Below are 20913 nucleotides of genomic sequence, written 5' to 3' on the forward strand. Positions count from 1 at the left end.
TGGATCCTCCTCTCCCTCCTCAGCCCATAGCCCGAGACTGGGAGGATCGACGAAAACACCACCTGAGCTCCCAGACCCCTGAGCCCCACTCCCAAATCCCTCTAGCGCCTCATGACCTGGCTGGGGGTGCTCTGAGCTGTGTCACTGGTGCCCACGTGAATAAGGAGCATGGGATAATGGTCTGTGGGCCAGAGCAGCTCTGGGATCCTGTCCGCAATGTCTCGGATGCGGGCCCCCGGGATGCAGCAGACTTCCTGGGCTAAGGGAAGTCTCAAAATACTCAGTATACAGTATACTCTCAAAATACAGTATCAAAATACTTTTCCTTATGTTTTATTGCTTTCTAAAGAAGCCTAGAGCTTCACTTGATTTATATCAGCATAGCTTCATTGCAACTAATGGAAACAAGCCAATTTACACTCAAAGTGATTCTGGACAGTATTTGTCTAAGGTACAGGTTAGAATCTCTTAAATATTTTTATTTTTAATTAACTTTGATTATGAGTTCTAACTTGTTGGTATTTGTATCTGAGTTCTTTCAAATCTGAACCGTGTGTATTCTAATCTGTGGCTACCAAGCTCCACCTGTAGTTTTTCTGCCCAGATATGTTTAAAATGAAAGGGACATTTTGCTGGTTCTGATTCAGATGTGAAAAACTGCTGGAGAGCTCATGATAGCAGCTAATCTTGAGAGGTTGCCTTCACTCAGGGATTCATAAATCTATGGCTTGTCAGTCAAATATGATGCCTATCACTAGACCCAACATTTAATGAGAGCAGTCTATGACATACCAGTATTTTTGAACTTGAACCACAGTCCTGAGTAGGCCTTGAACTATGACTTAAATCAGGGTGGCTCACAAGTGGCATGAGCAGATTCTCTGTGTGGTATATGGAAGATTGGGAAGGAGACAGGCAGCACTGCAGCAGATAGGGTAGAGAGTAGAAAGCTGAGCAGCAGTTTCAGAAAGGAGGACTGGACTGGAGTAAAAAAAGAAGCAGAGGAGCAGATCAGGCAGGATCAAAGTGACACTCAGGGAGGGTGCACAGTTAATTTATGGCATGTTTGGCAGAAAGGTTGGCCTCCACTGACATAAATCTAATCCCTGTCAGGAATGAGATCTGTGTACTGACTTTCAATCCATTTTATTTGTCAGGAAACTATGGTATGATGCAAGATGAAACAACGTAATAGATAGCAAGGAGAGCATCCTACTATTTTGGCATAGGAGATGCTAGATGTATGGGTTACGAAAAGCCATTTCCCACAAAATTTTCATTCAGCCACTTATAATGTAGGATTCAGAAAAAAAAACTACTCCAAAACAAAACAAACTTTTCAGAACAGGAGTAGAGGCACCAAATAACAGTCATGATACTTCTGTTTTTGGAACAAAGACCACATCAGTTATAAACCATAGAGCGTTTCCCAGTTTGTATGTAAAGCTATCTATTAAAGACTCTTAGTCCACTCTGTATCAGTGTATTATCTGAGCACAATCTAGTCCAGTGTTCATAGGCTCCAGGCACACATTACATTTGTGATGTCATAAATGTGTCAGTCATGCCATAAATACTAACAGTGCCCCAACTTTTAGCTGATTTATGGCTCGATAAAGTGGCAAGCCAGCCACAAAGATATTCCACAGAGTATGTCTCTGCCCCAATGCTGAAAATAGGCTGCTGGGGCGTGGGTTGCAAGTTTCCCCATGTGGGGAGCTGAGGGACTCCCTCTCATTGGGAACCTTACAACCCCTGTGCCATGTTTTGCAGCCTTTAAAATACTGGTTTGGTGGGAGCCCTGTGGCTCCCTGCAACCAACCCATTAAATGTCTTGCTCTTCAGCTCCTGAGAGATGTGCAGAGCAAGGCACTTTAAAATGCCAGCTCCCTGCAACCCAGCATTTTAAAGTGCATTGCTTTATAGCTCATGTGGAGTTGCACTCATTTCTGCCAAAGATGTATTTGGCCTACTGCTTTAGGTAAATTTGTTTTTATATTTCCATTCCAAATAGGAAAACATGATCTCTGATGAATAGCATTCATCTGTGCAACTACCCTGTAGAATCCATGGAGAAAATATTTTGCTTGTGGTATATGATTATTTTTATAAATTTTATTTCATATGGAGGTTATGGCAACATTCTTTATAAAATAATGAGTTGGTACCAATAGTGCTCGCTAATCAGAGAAATTACAGTCATTGAAGAATTTTATGATGAGCTCTCTTTTCTATCTGATACATAAATTATAGTCCACGGTCTGCAGAGCATTTGCTGGTGATGTGCAGAGGGCTGACTTGTCACATGGCAATTTTTATCCTTTTAATTTTCATCTGTTAAATCCCATGAAAAGTTATTTAAAATATTAATTCCATTCCTAATGTTAAGCAATTGCTGTGGTTGCCCAGTGGTGATATAGCTATTATAGAGGGAGCAGTCCCATGCAGGAGAAGAGATGTTTTGGGAGGCCATCTTTTAAGTTGTATGCAACATTATGAAAAAGCTTAAGAATGCTTGATATAATACAGTTAAGTTTGATCACCTGAAAGTAACATCTTAGCAATAGCTGTCATGCAGGCTTGGACATGAGAGACCTGGTTCAGTAAAACAACTAAGCATATGCTTATAGAGGGCTAACAGGAGAGTTATTATCCACTCCCACCTTTTAAAAAGTGGCACTGGATTACTGAGGCAGCAACAATTGGAAATAATCTTTTTTTGTATCCTAGACCAGTAACCTATCTGGTTGCTGCATTACAGGTTGGGACTGGACTAGATGGCGCAGGAAATCCTTCCTGGTCCTTTTGTTCTTATGAACCCAAATTCAGGTGTGAAACATGGAATCTATGAGCTTCTGACCCATTGTCAAAAGCAATATCATATGACCCTGGGTGACATACCATATGTGCTGTATATATGCATTTTGTATTCTCCGGGATTATGAATTTTAGTTTCTTACTTTGAGATATTCTTTGTTGAAGTCTATGGTTTTATGAGATGAGCAAATCCAAGATATCAAACAGTCTGGTCTGGCATTAATTTTGAAGGTTGGCTGGCTGAGCCCTGCATGAAAAATAAAAAGGAACAATCATATTATTATGGCTTTGACCTCTAAGGAAGCTCAGAATCATGAATATTACATAAGTTACATGATGGTTTAGTGCTGTATGCCTAACCTTGAGCTACTTTACATAGTGAAATATTATTGAATAGTAGTTAAAAGTAAGCATTATTCTCTCTAATGAAGTAACATAATAAATTGAGATGGACCAGATAAAATTTTTACATGCAGAAAAAAAAAAGTACTAAAAATAAAATCAAAAGTCTGTTAAATATTTATTTAAAATTTTAAATAAACATCCACTATTACTGTCTTTACATTCCCAACAGATATTCTGGAGCGTGGGTTTACTGACAAGAAAGTTTGCCATAACATAAATTATTAATTTTTTACATTTTAGCAGTTGTTTTACAGAAAGTAAATTTCAGATTTGTACTTACCAGGATATGTGCCAAAAGCCAGATTCTAAATATTATGCTCATCTAGCCCAGGGTATGCCATATGATGGTTATGTATAATTAAACTAAAACAATTTTAAAATTTGCTTGTGTAGAAACATAGATCAAGAATAATTTGCAAAAAATATTTTGGCAAGTACTTCTGAATAGCGCATTTAAGGAAAACTGATATTTGTTTGTAAACAGAAAATGAGGTAAATTCATCAGATGGATTACTGTTATGAATTATTTACTCAGATTTACTTTTAAAGTATTTTGGATTAAGAGTTGCACTGGAAAATGGTACTTCTGAACTTGGACTAAAGAAGAGAAAATAACTGAATAATAGTTTTAACTTTCATTTTTCAAACATTCAATCCAAATATCAAAAAGTGCTTTGCAATAATTAATGACTTTTTCACAACAGTTGGCAGTTATGGCAAAGTAGTTAAGGAAGTTGAGTCTTTGCTTTGAACTCTTTGGTATGACTGGCATTTGCTCTAATCTCATGACAAAAGTTGCTCTGGGTTTTTACCTAGCTATAAATGGTACCTAGTCATTTAGACTCAGTAGTGAAAGGTGGGCTGTCCCTATCACTTTTGTGTGATGTTGGCCGTAGATACAGTACTGGCATGTCTTGACTGTGCTAGACCACAACACAGTGGGGGATCTTCACAACACCCCAGCAAAGTAAATATTTTTCAGTTGTGCCCATTTAACAGAGAAATGTGCAGCAATAAAGGGCTTCAAATTTTACATGCATGAGGTCATGATGGAGTTCATGGAGAAATTTGGATCTTGGGCACTTAAGCAATTTGGTGAGGTTTTTGTTGATTGATCACTTGGATTGAGTTACCTGAATTCTCCTTAAGTCGCACTTTATGCATGCAACTCCTTTCTTGGAGGCCATCCAGACTTTTTAATATCTCATAAGTTGCATGTGGATCCTGTAGTCCTCAGCTGTGATTTAAATGTCTATTTGTATTTCTTTTGCTTCATAGTTCTTGACAAAATAACAGTTCTGTCTATGGCCAGAATAACAATGCTCATTGGACTCCTTTACCAGCTCTTCCAATGTTTTGGACACTGATCCTGGCATTTGGACACTGATCCTGGCATTGAGTTTCTTACTCCCTCTGCATCATATTTCTCACTGCGCTAGTTAATTGAGTTTTGCTTTATTGTTTCATCTGTATCCTCCATGGTCAACTCTTTATACAGACTTAGTTGTCACTTCTGTGGGAGGTTTGCAAGGAGTCAAATAGCCATCTTATTCCTGCAGTTGTGACTAGGTGATGTATGGCAGATTGAAAAATTAACTCACTTATTTCAAGGTTGAATACGACTGTTAGGAGCCTAACTGTAAGCACGCTCTTTAATGTGTATCATCTCTCTTGCAAGGTTGTGCATGTAGGTATTAACTTCAGTTGAAGGGAAATTAGACAATCCAAAGAGACTCCATTAAGCCAGGTGCTGATTGTTGGTGGAGCGCAGGACTACATTATATAGCCCAGCTTCCAGGTTCTGTGTTAACTAATGATTCCCATGATTCACTTACTGCCAGTCATGAGCTCTAAGGCTTTCTCAGGCTTTCCATTTATTAAGTTATGAGTTGTAAACTATTGCACATTTTCTTGACAGATGTAGACCAATATAGCGTCACTATTTAGAGTATTCCTATACTTTTCTTTCTTTTCATCTCTTCCTCATATCCCCTCAGCTGGGTGTTGAGGTTGATGGCTCTTTAGCAAATACTGAATACAGGAGGTTGTTGCTTTTATCTTGCAGATACCACTTCCCTATTTTCTGAGTGAAGCATATCTACCACATAGCACGAACCATTTAACTGGTGTAGAGCTAAAACCTAGTATAGACTTACAAGGCTGGAAGGGGCCTTGAGAGTCATATAGCTAAGGCCCTGCACAGATGAAAGATCCTAAATTTCTTAGATGGATGCCTTTCTAGCCCCTTTTGAAAACTTCTGAGGAAGAAGGTCCCATAACATCCTTAAACAGCTGCTTCTATTTTCCTGTTGTTCTTATGGTTAGTAATTTTCTTCCTAAGATTTGATCTAAATATGTTTAACTGGAAGGATCTTTGATTATTAAAAGAGCAGACCAGAAGCCACGATTTTATGCTACTGCATGGTGACAGGCAAACCATTTAACTTATCTTGGATTCAATTTATCCATTGCAAAATGAAGACGAAAATGCAGGCCTCCCTCCTGGGGTGGTACTATGTATGTACCAAATATAATATTTTAATATTTTTCTTTAAAAGATGACTAGGTAAAGCTTAGCACCTAAGAATGTAAAAGGAATCCAGCCTATATTTTTAATTGATTTCTGTATAACCATTAAAGCCAATTGAATTTTGAATCAGAACACGAAATAAACTTTCCATTTACTTAGGTTTCACCTACATATATTTGATAGCATTAGTAGAGCTTCCCACAGTGGGTTGCTGATGTTGTATTTGTGTTCTACCACTCTAGGCTTATGTAGTCATGGGTTTGAGCATATTACAATTTTGGGTCTCCCCTTAACTTCACAGTGACACATTTCCTGGGTCCAGGTTATGTCTGTTGCTCCGTTATGGCAAGGGTACCTCATAGTCTAGTTGTGTTGGTCATCAGTACCTATGGTGACCTCACAGTCTTCTCATTACTTTAGGTACACTCTTTCCCAGAGCTCCAAACTTAGGGCACCCTGGATTTATAGCTTACCTCCTCAGGGTTATGTGATTGCTGTTGTTGGCATACAGACTTTCTGAACATTTCAATAAACACTTGGTTTTTATTTTACCTAGAACCAAAAAATAAAAGGGATCTAAGAAAAGTATGACAGTATCCCTGAATGCATTTTCTGACTTTAATCTCTTCACTACTCTTGAGCATTCCTTGGGTATAGGTTAGAGTCCTCTAAGAAGTTCAGGAACCTCTCCCAAATGTAGATTCTTTCCCAAAACATGAAGTCTTTATCTTCCTCCTTCTTCCTTAACTCTCAAAACCCCAACCCCTCAGAGAGAGAGTAGGAAATGTATTTCATCTAGGATATGGCCATCCCAGTATTTCAAGGCCTCTGTACTTGAATAGGAAACATCAGCATTTAAACTACACTGAATTGTTTCTGGTCTGAAAGATAAGCAACATAGTCCTGAATGACTCAGTATGCAGTGAAGCCTTTAATGGTGCAGTAATTTCATGAGATAATCATTTCATAAGATAATCATTTCATAAGATTCATAATTTCATAAGATAATAGCTATAATTCATAAATTGTATATAGATTTCCCCACAGAGGTTCCCTAAAGTGCCATACAGGGACATTCGGGGAAATGAAGGCAGATAAACTAAGGGTATGAAGTTTAAATGTTGGAAAATTACAGGTATTAAAGCATGAGGTAGACACTCTTGTTCAGAAGTAGAGGATTAAGTGACAATAAATGAAGGCCACTTAGCTTCTGAATGAGAAGATTTGCACAAGTTACGTGCCTTAACTTACACATATTAAACTTTACAGAATTAAGGGGGAGTTGTTTTGTTTCAACTTCCTAGAGCTTTTCTCTGTAGAGAATTCTGTGCTCAATGTATTGATGAGCAACTCCTTACTCATTGTCTATCTGGCACTAACCAAATGATTTTCAAGGTACTGTGTCAGGGAGTTATTATTCTTCACATAATACAGTTACTTATTTACCATTTCAGCAGTACCAACAGAAATTGCAAACAGAAAGAGATAAGCTGTGTGTAGCCCACAAATTTCATTCTAGGATTATACTGTGCAAACCTACTTTTGACAGTCAATAAATTGTAAACCTTTATAGTATATCTTTGTTTTTACTATTGAAAAATGATAAGATGGTCTTCTCTGTGCTTACATAGTATGAATTAGTTGTCCCTTTACCTTTGCTGAAGAAAGTAGCTATCTTTGGATCAAAGCATCAGACTTTTTCTTTATATCAGGTACTGAGAGATTTGTAGTAGACTACTAAGTAGGTGCCATAGAAAGAAGTTTGAATAAGAGCTTTCCTGAAAAATACTCCTGAATTTGCCAGCATGCAGCATCATTAAACTCTCTAAAAATTATGCCCTTAGGCCTGGTAAGAGCAATTGCTTCATAATTAGGCTCTTGGGGATGGAAATGTGGTTTGTAGTAAAGACAGTTTTGGAAAAGAAAAAGCTTTACTGGATGAATAGATTTCTTAACTCCGGTAGATTGACACTTGGAATCTGTTCCTGCTCACCTGGGAGTAATTTTCAATTAACCAAACAGTTGTCCTCCTCAAATTCACCTTATGCAGTCTGTTTTCAAAAGCTGAATCCAGCAGTAGTAAAAACAGCATCGCAGAGAAACCCTAAAAAATAGCTCTTGGCTTTTACCAAACTGAAAAATTGGGGAAAAATTGAAGAAGAGAAGCAGAGAAAGGTGTGATCTTAGATAGAAGAAGAATCTTATAGGTAGTCAAACAGCTTTATTCTCAAAGCCTACTCTGAAAAGTTGCAGTCACTTAGTAGTATATAACAGGGCTGTGCAATTTCAGAGTGGTTGGTGGGACTCCATGCCACATCAGGCATAGATCCTTAGCTACCCACTGTGAGGGCTACATGCCAGAGGGGCTGCATATCTTGCAGGCTCCTGGGACCCCGCTGTATGCATCCCCTTTGCAGTGCAAGCAGCACATGCCCCTGAGCCATGAGAGCAGTGCAAATTCAACCTCGCTGCCACTGCCTTGCAAGTCCCCCATTGCCATTACTTTATAGGCAAGCCTCCACCCTCCCCTCACTGCTTTGCATGAACAGCATGAGTCTAACCACCAAAGCAGCTGTGCAAGACTATCCCCATCCTCCCCACCACAGCCATACAAGCATCCCTTCTATGCCATGCAGGCAACTCCTCTCCCCACCCTTGCTGTCAGGTAATCAGCACAAGCCTTCCCAGAACTCACACAGAGAGGTGGGAGAGTTCAGAACTTTATTGAGCAGCTCGCATCCACACAGCTGTGTGGACATGGGCCTCTCACACACTGAGGAAGGTGTTGATTGTCGATGCCAGCAGTGATGCCTTCCGGGGTAGCATGCCTTCATGTGGCAGTGGAGGTTTCAGGGCAGCCTGGGTTTGTCTCCTACGCCATTGTAACTCAGGGTCCTAAGCCAGAAGCAAGGTATGCCTGGAGTACCATGAGGAAAAGCAGCATCAGGGCGTAGTGGGTCAGGCCCCCCTCAGCCTGCACAAACAAATCATCGCACACTGCCCAGGGCACGTGCAGCGGGGGCATGCTTTGGGTGCAGCAGCAGCGTAGGGGGAGGCCAGCCTGGGGCATGTCCCTGGAGAGGCCCCTAGTGGGGAGGGCAGTGGTATGGCCAGTACCTCATCTCAGTTGACCAGGGATCCTATGCAACCTGATCCTGGGTCCTATGGGCTGGGCAGCAGTGCAGAAAAGTATGGTCTGGAGACACGGCAGTAGTTGTCCCACCCTGGGAAGGGGAATGGGAGTTGTGTTTCCTGCAGCCAGCACCCAGTGGGCTGCTGGCCCTGGGGGAGCAAGCGGGGACAGGGCGCTCAGTCAGCAGCCCTCTGGGCTCAGGGTTGCCTGGCTAGGCTTACCATGGTGCCTGGGCATCCATACACAGCCGATCTCTGATCTGAAGCCAGGCAGTGCACAGCCCCAACACAAAGCATTTTAATTTCTGAAATGTTGCAAACTGTTGCATCAAAAAGGCCTCTGTCTCTTGCCTCTGCAGGGCCAACATCTGAAGGAGGGGAAGGGCCATCATCCCCAGTGGGGATGCAGGCTCTGGGTCACCACTGCCCACTACTGGAGACCTCTGCATGTGCCACCTGTGCCAGCAGCACACACAGAATCAGACTCTCATGCTCCAGCAGCTGGTGGAGGTGGCCAAGGAGTGGGAGGCATGGGAGCAGGCACAGGAAGCATGGGAGGAGGCATGGGAGCTGGCCTGGTGGCAGAAGGACATTGCCCAGGAGACTGTCCAGGAGGAGGCACAAGCCTGGCCCCAGCAGGAGCACTCGGCATGGCTGGAGGCCCAGGAGTGGGAGTGCATGGAGCTGCTCTGGCAGTGGGTAGGCCTCCAGGCTCTGGCATTGGAGACCACAGATGCTCACTGCCAGGCCCTGGACACCCTCCTGGGCCTGGTGACTGTGTACTTGCCCTCCACTGTTAGCCCCTGTCTAGGGCCCTGCAGGGCCCCTGGGTCCCACCCACAGCCCTGCAGCTGGCCCCTGCCTCACCCTGGGAGAAGGCCCTCCAGTGCCTCTGGTCACTGCAGCCCCTGGCCCAGCCCCTGGCCCAGGTCCCCTGTCACTCACTTGGACTCAGCCCTGCCACTTGCCCCAAGGCCCATGGGGTCATAGAGGCAGAGGTGGTGGGCATGGCACCACAGGGGGACACTTGCCGTGGACCTAGGCAGGCATAGGGGGAACTGCCTGCCAGTGAGAATGAGTCTGCTGCTATCACCATGGCCCCTGGGCCCACAGGAGAATGGCCCAAGGCCACAGTGCTGGGCACCAGCCCCCCACTCTAGGAACAAAAGTCTGAGACTTTTGTAAATAGTTTGCACTTTGGAAACAGGGTTGTTTATTGTTGGTGGGTGGGGAGGGTGGTAGAGGGGCACTATTTGTTGAGGTGGGAGGGGGGAAGGGATTCTGTTTGTTGAGGGAGGGAGTGATGGGGTGAGGGTTATGAGGGTAATAGGTTTTTGTTTTTGTTTCACCCATGTGTGCATCCTGAGAGTGGTGCTGGGGTGGGCAGGAGTTAGGGAGTGTGTGGGTGGTGGGGCAGGTGGGCTGAAGTAGGGGTGCAGGAGGAGGGGGTTGGCCAGGGCCTCTCTCACCTGGTGCCCTGGCCCCCACTGGCAGATGTGCAGCTCTCCTGGGGCCTGAGTGGGGGGGCTGGGAGGAAGGCTGCTGGGGCCAGCAGGGCCAGCACCAGTGCCAGCAGGATCACAAGGTGCTGGTCATTGCTGGCATGGCAGGAGCAACGGGTTGCTGGGTGTTGCTGGCAGGGGAAGCCATGGCATGGGTGGGCAGGGTGGGCAAAGAGGGAGCTTCCGTGTGTTGCCCCTGTGCTGGGCAGATGGCTTCTGGGCAGGGAAGGGGCTGGCCAAGGATCAGAGTTTTCAAGATGGCTGCCAAGTGCTGGCAGCTGGCTCTGGCTTCAATATGGCTTCCAAGCACTGACAGCCAAGTGGCCAGAGGCTGGAGCTCCTCCTGATGGTCACAGGAGCACTTGGCACTAACTTTTGTGCCAAGTCCCTATATACGTAGGCAGCTGCCAAAAATTGCTTAATGGACATTAAATTTAGTCATGTTTAGAGGCATGTGTAGATGCACTTTATGTTGCATAATAATTCATCATTCAAATCTATTGCAAAGCTTTCCAGAAAAGACTGCACATGAAAAAGCAGGGTGAGCATGCAAAATCCCACAAAATACCAACATGGAGTTAAACTTACGCTTTGAGTTACACTAATGGAACATTTGCAAAGTGAAGTAGTTTGGACTAAAATAATAGGGATTGCATTTGGCCCTTAATATTGTTTTTTATTAATAAAACAGGCAATCTGAGTGTCAGGTACTAGGAACAATGAGGATGAGCATGGTATGGATACAGGTGGAAAAAAGATGCAGTAACAATACATATTAGTTTGCAAACTCATGAAGTACCTCTTTTGAGAAGAGGCTAATGTAAGTTTTTACACAATGGATTAGTGGTAAGCAAGCAGTTAATAGACCATTGAGGCTGTCTGGACTTTCAAAGGCCTACTTTTCCCATTCACATCCACATTTTTCAGTCAAAAGATATTCTCTCAGAGGACTTTTCTAAGGCTGCTAATAATTAATATGTTCCTTTGGAAGGACCTGATCACCAGGTCAGAATAACCCTCCTATCATTAATAATACAGTTTTAATGAAAAAACCAGTCTGAGGAGTGACAGTGACCTACCAACCACTGAAAAAAAATGATGGTGTCTGAAGTCAGCAAATATCTATAGGTTCACCATGCTCACAAGGACCTAAATATGTCCCAAACCCACAGAGAGTGGTGGTTTTACAATGGTGGACAGTGATCCAGCTCAGAAAACTCTTACAAACAGACCACTGAACCTATATGGGCTGCAAACATACTGTTAGAATACAACAGTAGATCTTATATCAACAAGCAAGGGAAGTGCTAGTCGCAAAACCCATCTTCATGAGCGTTTGGTCTTTTTCACTTAGCCAAAACAACCATTTCAGTGAATGACATCAATAGATACCAAGCTGCAAAGCAGGCAAACCCTACATCTTTTTAGGAACTCAGTGCTGGGATTACAGGATAATTACAGAGCTGCAAAGACTTAGCTAACAGATGAATTTGGCTATAAGGGGGAATGGGAGATTTCATAGAGGCCTTGAAGTAGTACCCAAAGACAAAGGATTTATTAGGTCTTGCTGAACTAGGGATTTCTGCAGTTGCTTTCTATTCACCGGTTCAAACAAGTGGCTTTTTTGTTGTTGACCTAGACATCACAGAAAGGTGATAATAATGAAACCCCACAGAACAGGTTCCAGAGTCACTTTTTCCCATTATCACTTTATTCTCATATTCTTGCATAAAACCTAGGTCGGAGATTAGCTGAAGAGAGGGTCCACTGGGAGTGACTTACTGTTTTACAGAGACTTATGCTTAGAGACTTTACTGGTAAGACTGAATTTTGTAAACTGTCTTTAGAACAGAGTTCTCTCAGTTTACAGCTACCATGTTACAGAAAGTCTCACGGAAATTTTAAGTTGTCTTAGTGACACACAATCAAAATATGATGGTGCAACTGTATTTAAAAAAAATTATTATAATAACCAGGAACAAAAATGCTGAAGTCCTGCAATTACAGGAAAGTAGAAGTCAACAGTATAATAAAAAATGGGGAGGACATCTACTCCTCAGCATTTATGCATATAAGAAACAATACCTGGGTGTTTGAAACAAAATTATAATCCAGTCGTCATCCAGTTTATCATGTTAATGAAATCATAGGAGTTCTTCCGCTGAGTATACTCAAACTGTGATAAATGTTATTTGCAAATCTAGATTGAGCTCTAGGGGATAGTGGAAAGCATTTTAGATTCTCTACAGATATCTAATCTAGGGACCTGTAAAGGCTCTTACTGTTGAACTACCTCTGCCTAAACATTTTATAGCACACCAGTAACATTACTGAAGCAGTTTTTATAGAAGTTTGAACACTTCAAAATAACAAAGTGTTTCCCTAGTATTAAGATTGTTTAATGTCACCACCACTATCTCTATCACAACTTGTAGATGTCAAAATTGTTTATCTGGGGTGGATCCAGAGGGGGTGCAGTGGTGTGGTTGCCTCCACCCCTTCAGACTGGATTGTGCTTCTGAAGCCTCTGGGGACTTTTAAAAAGTTCCTATAGCAGAAGAGAATCATTCCTTCCCCTCTGGGCTCAGAGGCATGTCCCCTCCCTGGCCCTCACCTTCTTCTGTCCCCTACCAGCCTTGGCTGCTTTACCCACTGTCCTGGGGATAGGAGACTCTTCAGAGCTGCTCCTGTCTGCTCCAGCTGGGCTCCTGGGGAGCTGTGCTCACCCAGGGCAGTGACGCTGGCAGCAGCTTCCTGTGCCTGCTCCAAAGGGGATTGGGCAACGTGGGGGAACCCACCCCTTCTCCATTGCTGCTGACGCTGTTCCCAGCTAAGCACAGCCCCTGTGCGGCTGGAGTGGAGTGGTTGGAGTGGCCGGAAGCAGCTCTGAAACCTCCCCTGAACCCAGGACAGTGGGGAAAGCAGCAGCAACTGGAGTAGAAGAGGATGGAAGGGGAGGGGAGAGGACATGCCTCTGAACACAGTGGGAAGGTGGGGATGCTTACCTGCTTTGGGACCTTAAAAAAGTCCCAAGAGACTCCCACAATGCAGTGTGCCTGCACCACTAGGTTGGGAGGGAGCCTGCAGTGTCAGTGGATACTCCAACACCCTCCTTCCCAAATCCTTGTTTCACCCATATACCACTGGAATGTGTTTTTACTTGCTCTGAATATTTTGATTGACAAATCTGAGTGATCTTTGCTTTGTTACTGAGACTACATAACTTTGCAGTCCACCCTAAATTATCCAAAGATCGTGGGGACATTTGAAATTGGGGCATCTTGGTGACTAGGATTGTTAAGATAGTAGAACTGACTGGAATTTTCTCGTAGAGCTGGAAGATGCATCTAGAAGATTTGGGCACATCAAAAATGAAACATTTAGCAGATGCTTGTCAATTTTGACAAATCTGCTGATGGAACAGAAGCAGGTTTCCTGTCAGATTGTTCACCTACTCTTTGGCAGTTTGTCTGAGGAACAGCCTAAAAGCCAGATCCTCAGGAATTGCAGGTTAAGGCAGATCTACCTTTTTGCCTTGCTAGTGGCCAGGGATCGTAGGATCGTAGAATCATAGAAAAGTAGGGCTGGAAGGTCACCTAGTCCAGTCCCCTGCTCAAAATCAGTAAGTCTGACAAAAAAACATCTCAGTCAAGTGTCTATCCAATGTGCTTTTGAAAATTTTCCAGGGATGGAGTTTCCACAACTTTGCTAGGTAGTCTGTTCCAACACTTGATCACCCTCATAGCCAGAAAGTTCTTCCTAATCTCCAACCTGAATTTCCTCTGCTGAAAATTGAGGCCATTGATCCCAGTCCTGTCCCCTACAATCACAGAGAAAAGCCCATCTTCATTCTCTCTCTACTTGTGCTTCAAATATTTGAAGAGTGTTATTAAACCAACCTTCAGTGTTCTCCAAATTAAATAGCTCTAGTTCTTTCAGCCTTTCCTCATAATTCGGGATCTCCCTAAATCACACCGGAAGTGCCTCCCACAGTAGTTCCTTTAATGTTTTTCATTTCAGTGCTTGCCTCCCTGATTGCTGGAGGGACCCTGCCAGCTGGGCCGTCTGCTGCTGATTTCTGGGGAAGTGAAAAGTGCAGCATATTTAAAACAGTGGCCACTGCCCTGGGCAATGGGGCCACACTGCTAAGTAGGGGGGTGGGGGCAGGGTGCGACAAGCAGCAAAATGGAAAACATTAAAGGAGTTGCTGTGGGGGGCACTTCCAACGTGATTTATCAAGAGCCTTACCCATAAGTCATGCTTCCAAGGGATTTAATAATTTGTGTTAATCCATGTTGGACCCTTTCCAATCTGTCTGAATCCTTCTTGAAGTGTGGGGCCCAAAACTGGACTGAATTCCTTGCCTCTTGCATAATTTCTGGAGTATTATCTCTGCAACATCACTTTTATACTTTTTTAAAGATGTACACTATATTTGCTCTATTCCTATCATCTGAGACCGCACATGACTTGCACACGTTCTCAAAAAGGATAGTCAGTGGCTTTGAAATTACCTCAGTCAATTCCTTTAGTACCCTAGAGTGCATTGCATCCAGCCCTGCCAATGTGAAAGCATCTTGCTTCTCTATGTAATCCTTAACCTGTTCTGTCACACCTTAAGCTGCTTGTCTCCTTCCCTGTCTTTGCTCTCAACTGCATTCACCATTTGGTAGATGTGTCTATCCATGAAGATGGAATTGAAAAAGACATTAATTTACCAAGCCTCCTCTGCATCATTTGCCACAAGATTGCCTTCTGCATTCTGTAAGAAATGTACGGTTTCTTTGTCTCTGACTTTTGAGAAACTTGTAGATTCCATTTTATTGCTTTTCATGTCCTTTGCTAGATACATTTCAAATCATGGCTTGGGCTTCCTAATTTTATCCCTGCACACCCATTTGATACTCTTGCATTTTTCTAATACACGTTTCTACATTTTGTTAGGATTCTTTTGAGTTTTAACTCACTGAAGATTACTGTCTAGCCAGGCTGATGCCCTGTTGCACTTCCCATTCTTCTGTCACAGGATCTTCAAGATTTCTGCATATGGTGAATCCCCAGGCAGATTGACTCCTGCAGACTGAGGAGCCAGCTAGTCTGGAAGCTTGGCAGCCCTGGAAACCCTAAATCTGGCTGGGGCTCTTGAGATCTAGATTCCTGGCTCTGTGGCAGGATCCTAGAAATCCTAGGAGTATCTTCTCAGGTCAATGGCTCCGGGGCAGCTGCATCAAGCACATTGCCTGAGGCTTGGGGATGCAAGGCCAACCTTTCAGGCTGGTTGCTCCTCTAGAGGAGTTAGTTATTCTAAGACACCGTGATACACAGAATGTGACTTCATCAGATTATTCTTAAACAACTCTGATTCCTGGTCTGTTTGAAAATTTCCTTCCTGGCCTCTAAAACTTCCAATGATTTTTCTTCAAAGGTCTTATTGGTCCTCAATGTTTTCTTCATGCCTTTGTCCCTTTACACACACATCTTTTTGGGCGCTGACTGAAGTAATAATTTTTGCCTGATCTGGACACAGAAAGCAGTCTATAGCCATGACCAAATACAAGTGCACAGCTGCAGACAGCTTAAAAATGGCTGACTGGGTGAAAATCTGAACTCTCATTGCAGGAGGGAATAGATAAAGACGTTTCAAAACAGAGCATCTTCTGTAACTTCTGTCTGTGCTGCCTCCCAGCCTGTCACTGTTTTCAGAATGGGAGGGGGAAAAGGGAGGAGAGGGAGTTTGGTCTGGCATGTTTTTCAGTCCTTGCTAGAGGGTGGGATGGGTGGACTGGAGATTCCCTGAGGTGGGGGGCCTTAAATTCAACCACATCACCCTCCAGAGCCAGCTGGGGGAATCCCTGGAATGAGCTCCCTTTGCTTCCTTTCCCCCTTGCCATTCTGAAAACTTTGCAGGGAAGAGGGGCTCTTACAGCTCCTTTGGGCCTGCAAACTGGTTGCAGGCTGGCAGCCAGCAACGAGATTCCCCTCTCCCTGAAACCAACAGTGGACTTCTGTTTGTTCCAGGAGATCATTGTTACTCAGAAGGTTTCCTGCGAAGTGTTCTCAGTAACAGCATGGAGCTGCACTTCAGTCTTCATTCTTCCTTCTTCACTTACGTCTTCTAATTTTTCTCCTCATCTGCACCATCTCCCTATTTGCTTTATTTTTACACTTTTGTTCTTTTATTATTTCATTTCTGAAGTATTGTCTAAAATGAAGCTATCTTGTATTGTCATTTGTTTCCTGGAGATGACACCACCCCAAACTGAAATATTTCCCATGGCCATTGAGCCCAGGGTGTAATGCTGCCTCACAATATAGTCCTTTGTTGTATTTTACAAATTAGTTCAGGTCTAGACCTTCACAAGGCAATACAAAATGTCATTTGATTGTGAAAGGTGCTAAGTACAACTTTATGCTTATTGAAAGCGCTCAGCATTTTGCACAAACTCTTGAAGTAAAAATTAGTGTTTTGAGGTCCTTTACTTTGTGTCCTTTTTCCAAACCAATTTTTCATCTCTGAGACGAGACAATAAAAATAAACAAGAATCTTCTCTTCAGCTGAAATTGGAGGTAGCATTTTTACTGGTAACCACTAAAAAAAAATTAAAAGTTAAAAAGGATGGCATAGGGTTAGATGCTGTCCAACAGTGTGATTAGCAGGGAAGTAGAGCAGTTGCAGTATTAGAGGCATAGAATAATTTGGATAACTGTGACTTCAATAGTTAGATAATGAGTTTATCATAGAATAGATCACAGTACATAGATTTTTACAGATTTTTGTTTTTAAGGAAATGTTCATAGTATCACAATGATCAAAGTTATGTAAATATAAAACTTTGCTAGTTCTTTAAAGCTATCTTTTTAAGTAGTTTGTAGGCCAAATAATTAGAAAATCAGAGGACATGGGAGTTTTTGAGCTTTAACTCTTTCAAAGTGTTTGGTTTAGCGGATCTTTCTTTTTGGTATTGGAAGATAAATTACAAGGGGAAAGCTTCAATGAATACAGCATAACCTCAATTATCCAAATGTCAGAAGAGACATAAAATAGGTTTGGATAATTGAGGTTTCAGATAATTTAAGGAATTACCAATGTAAGTAGTGGGGAAAAGGGAGTATCATATAATTAAAGTTTGGATAATTGTAGGAGTTTTCATCTTGGATCAGCACACCATTCCATTTAGTTCAGTATCTTGCCTTTGACAATAATGAGTATGAGATGTCAGAGAAAAGTATAAGGGCCCTGCTATATGTTCAAATTAAAGCTGGATAGAAGCTATAGAGTTGTTCCACATTTTCAAGCACTAAGTGGTTGGTTCTTTTTATATCTGGAAAGTCATTTTTATGGTGTGATATTTCCTTTGCATGTGTGGCCAGCCTACATTTATTACACAATTAGCCAGTTAAATGCATAATATATGTAACCTGCAGCAGGGACCTAAGAAACCCATAATGGCCATATCTGAAATAGTGTTGGAGTGATGTTTTAGCTGTACTGGTCCAGGAAATATGCAAGAGGCAAGGATTTTCATAGCTGATATTTTTTACTGGACCAAGTGTCCTTTCTAACTATACAATTAGTGCAGTAAAAGATTATTTGGTCTCATTGGGCACCTATACAAGGTTAATGTTAGGAAAAGGAACAGGGTGTATAATACAATTGAAAGGCAGGTACATTTGAAAAGCGAAAGCATAGATAATATTTGTATACATTTTCTTTTGAGAAGACTAAAGGTAGACAGCATACAGTCAGAACACCTAGAAGTAGGGGATAGTACTGCAATAATACAAGGAGCAAAAACCTCTTTTAGGCTAGCAGTGGGTAGAGTTGTATATTTCACATTGAGAAAAAAGAAAGGACAGTAAATGCCATGTATGCTAAGCAATATTTTTTCTTAACCATCACCTCCTCCTGTGTTGTTTATATCTACATTATTACAATTGGATTTTTTAACAGGAAACAAATATTGCATTTACTGTTCCTTATTATTTCAGTAATGTAACATGAGATATCATACAGTCACTCCCAGCAACTAGAATAGCAGTTTCAAACTATTGCCAGATTGCTCAGAAATTACAGGTGTTCAGAAATTATAATAAACAGTTTAATAATAAACTTGCCTTCACCTAAATATAGTGCATCTCCTTCTATATATTACAGGTCTAAAATGGTGCTGAAGTGAAATAAAACTGTTTAAGATTGTGTATCTTACACAAGGGTCTGTACTTAACTGAATATGATAGCACAGCTTTCTCTGTATGGTACCTTCTGAAGTATTTTCTTCAGATTTCTCTTCTATAACTATACTAAAAAAGAGATACAGGTTTTGTATGCAAACCCTCTGGAACTGATCACATTTGCCACAATGCCAGCATCTATCAGCATTTTCCCGAAGACACCCCAGGAGTCTAGGAGTATCTCCCCTTGCATGTATGCTCTGGGATTGGGTTTCTGTACTCTTGTTGAGCTGGTCCAGTTCACCTCAGATCTCTCTCTCTTGTTTGACCCCAGCAGTCTTTCCTGCCCAGAGCAGACCCCACTGATCTCATGAGGTCCCTTCCAGCCCTAAGTATCTGTGAATCTCTCAGTGTCTCCATCACCATTTGTAAGACTGATGACTCTGGGGTTGGAGCATGTGTTTCTGACTTCTCCCTAACAGGCACATGCATCCCTTGGCCCCTTAGATATCTAGGGTCTCCAGTTTTTTCATCACTTCCATCTCAGTGTCTATCTTTATGGCATTATCCAGGCTATAGGGCTCCCCAGCTAACAGTAGACCCCCTGCCCCCCAGGCATTGCTGATGAGCTGGTCATGGGCCAGCAGGTCCTGTATCTCTGGGCTGACTTGTGGGAACTGCATTTTTTTTTGTGTGGCTGCATCACATTACAGATTCATATTGAAACTGTGACCTACCAAGACCTTTTCTGTCATGCTGCCATCCAGCCAGTGCCCCACATTTCATATTTTTGTTTTTGATTATTCCTCCCAAGGACAAGTGCCTTGGATTTGTCCTCACTGAACTTCATTCTGTTAGCTAAAGCCCACCTTTCCAATCTATTGAGATCCTTCTGAATTGCAGTCAAATCTTCCAATGTGTTTGTAGCGTTTTCCAATTTCATGTCATCTGCAAACTTACTCAAGAAAACGTCTATGCAAGCGTCCAGATCATTAATAAATATCTTAGTAAACATCTTAATCCCCTGATGGGGGATTTGGGGGTTGAGAAAGGATGGGGAGAGCAAGGAATGGGAGCACTGAAGACTCATATGTGAGCCAGGGTCCTGTGTTGGGAGTTTGTAAGGGCTGGCTGGAAGGGGAAAGGCATGGGCTACTAGTTGGGTTATGGTTGTGAGCAACGCAAGCTGAGGTGTGGACAGGAAGCACACAAGGGACAAATGTTATAACTCTGCAAGTTTTATTTCTTCAAGTTAACTATGCAAACTGCACTAAATATGCAACTGCACTAAATGGAGTTGTTTTAAGTCCACATAAATCCCTTATCTGTAGGTCCCCCTACAGTCTGGGTGGGTTCCGGGGACAGTTGTGGCATGGAAGCAGTCTGAGTCCAGGGAATTTGATAATCACATCTCCGTGGGCAGGTCTGACTCTGCATTGCTGGAGCTGGTTAAGGTCAAATAGTGCCAGGATCTGTCCTCCTGTCTCATTATTGAAGTTCAGGTAGCTTTTTGTGCACTGCTTCTTGCTGCTGGCCTTCAGGCACTTGGAGAGTGGTGGCATTCTGCATTACCTGAGGGCTGCCCCTGCCATAGTGTTTGGTAGACCTGCCACTCAAACCTCCACTCCCTGCTTGGCATCCACCATGCAGATGGGTGCAAGCTTCTGGTCAGCCAGGGTGGCTGGAGTATGGGGAGGCATGCACACAGCATTCTTGGTGAGCCTCCCCTTACTACCACCTGGAAGGGTGGGAGAGAACAGGTAGGAGGTAGCCAATTTCCATCACAGCTTGGCTTAGCCTTAGTCTGGTGTCATTGTTTCTGTTTGGGTGTGGGAGGATAGGCAACTACAGGTGCCTGTTTCCTCACTGTCATGGCATACTCCTGCACAGTGGTAGCCACTTTGTCTTTGAAGGTCTTTCATGACTGTGATGGACCAGAGAGATGCATGGGTCTGGAGGATCAATTTCGCTACACTCTCTTAGTCCCTTGCTTGGCCCAGGACCTGATGGTCCTGAGGTGTAAAAGTCTGCTGACAAGTTCTTAGCAGCTTGGTCTCCAGAAGTACTCCTTTTGGCAAGGGATTTGCCAATCTTGGAACTAGAAGAAACAAAAACTAATTATATACTAAAAATCAAACATCTACAATAACATAGTTTAATTTTATTTTAAACTATATTTTTGTCCTGATTTATGTGCGTTTGTGTGGTATAAGTAGAGGTGATTGCATAATAGCTCAAAATAAAGTCTTACTCTTGTGTATTGTGGGGGGTGGGGGTGGGTATAGGGTTTGTCAGTGGGTGTGTACGTGGGGGAGGATGTGTGTGTTATGTATGTGTGGAGTTTGTGGGGGTGTG

The 20913-nt window shown here is 42.7% G+C and overlaps 1 protein-coding gene across 1 annotated transcript in view; it reads left to right on the plus strand.

The window, feature by feature from the left end:
- GUCY1A2 (guanylate cyclase 1 soluble subunit alpha 2) overlaps positions 1-20913 on the plus strand; it is a 260844-nt gene that overhangs the window by 127138 nt on the left and 112793 nt on the right. The window lies entirely within an intron of this gene.

The sequence above is a fragment of the Crocodylus porosus genome, unplaced genomic scaffold (genome assembly GCF_001723895.1).
Source record: "Crocodylus porosus isolate Cpor-Errol unplaced genomic scaffold, CroPor_comp1, whole genome shotgun sequence".
Lineage (NCBI taxonomy): Eukaryota > Metazoa > Chordata > Crocodylia > Crocodylidae > Crocodylus > Crocodylus porosus.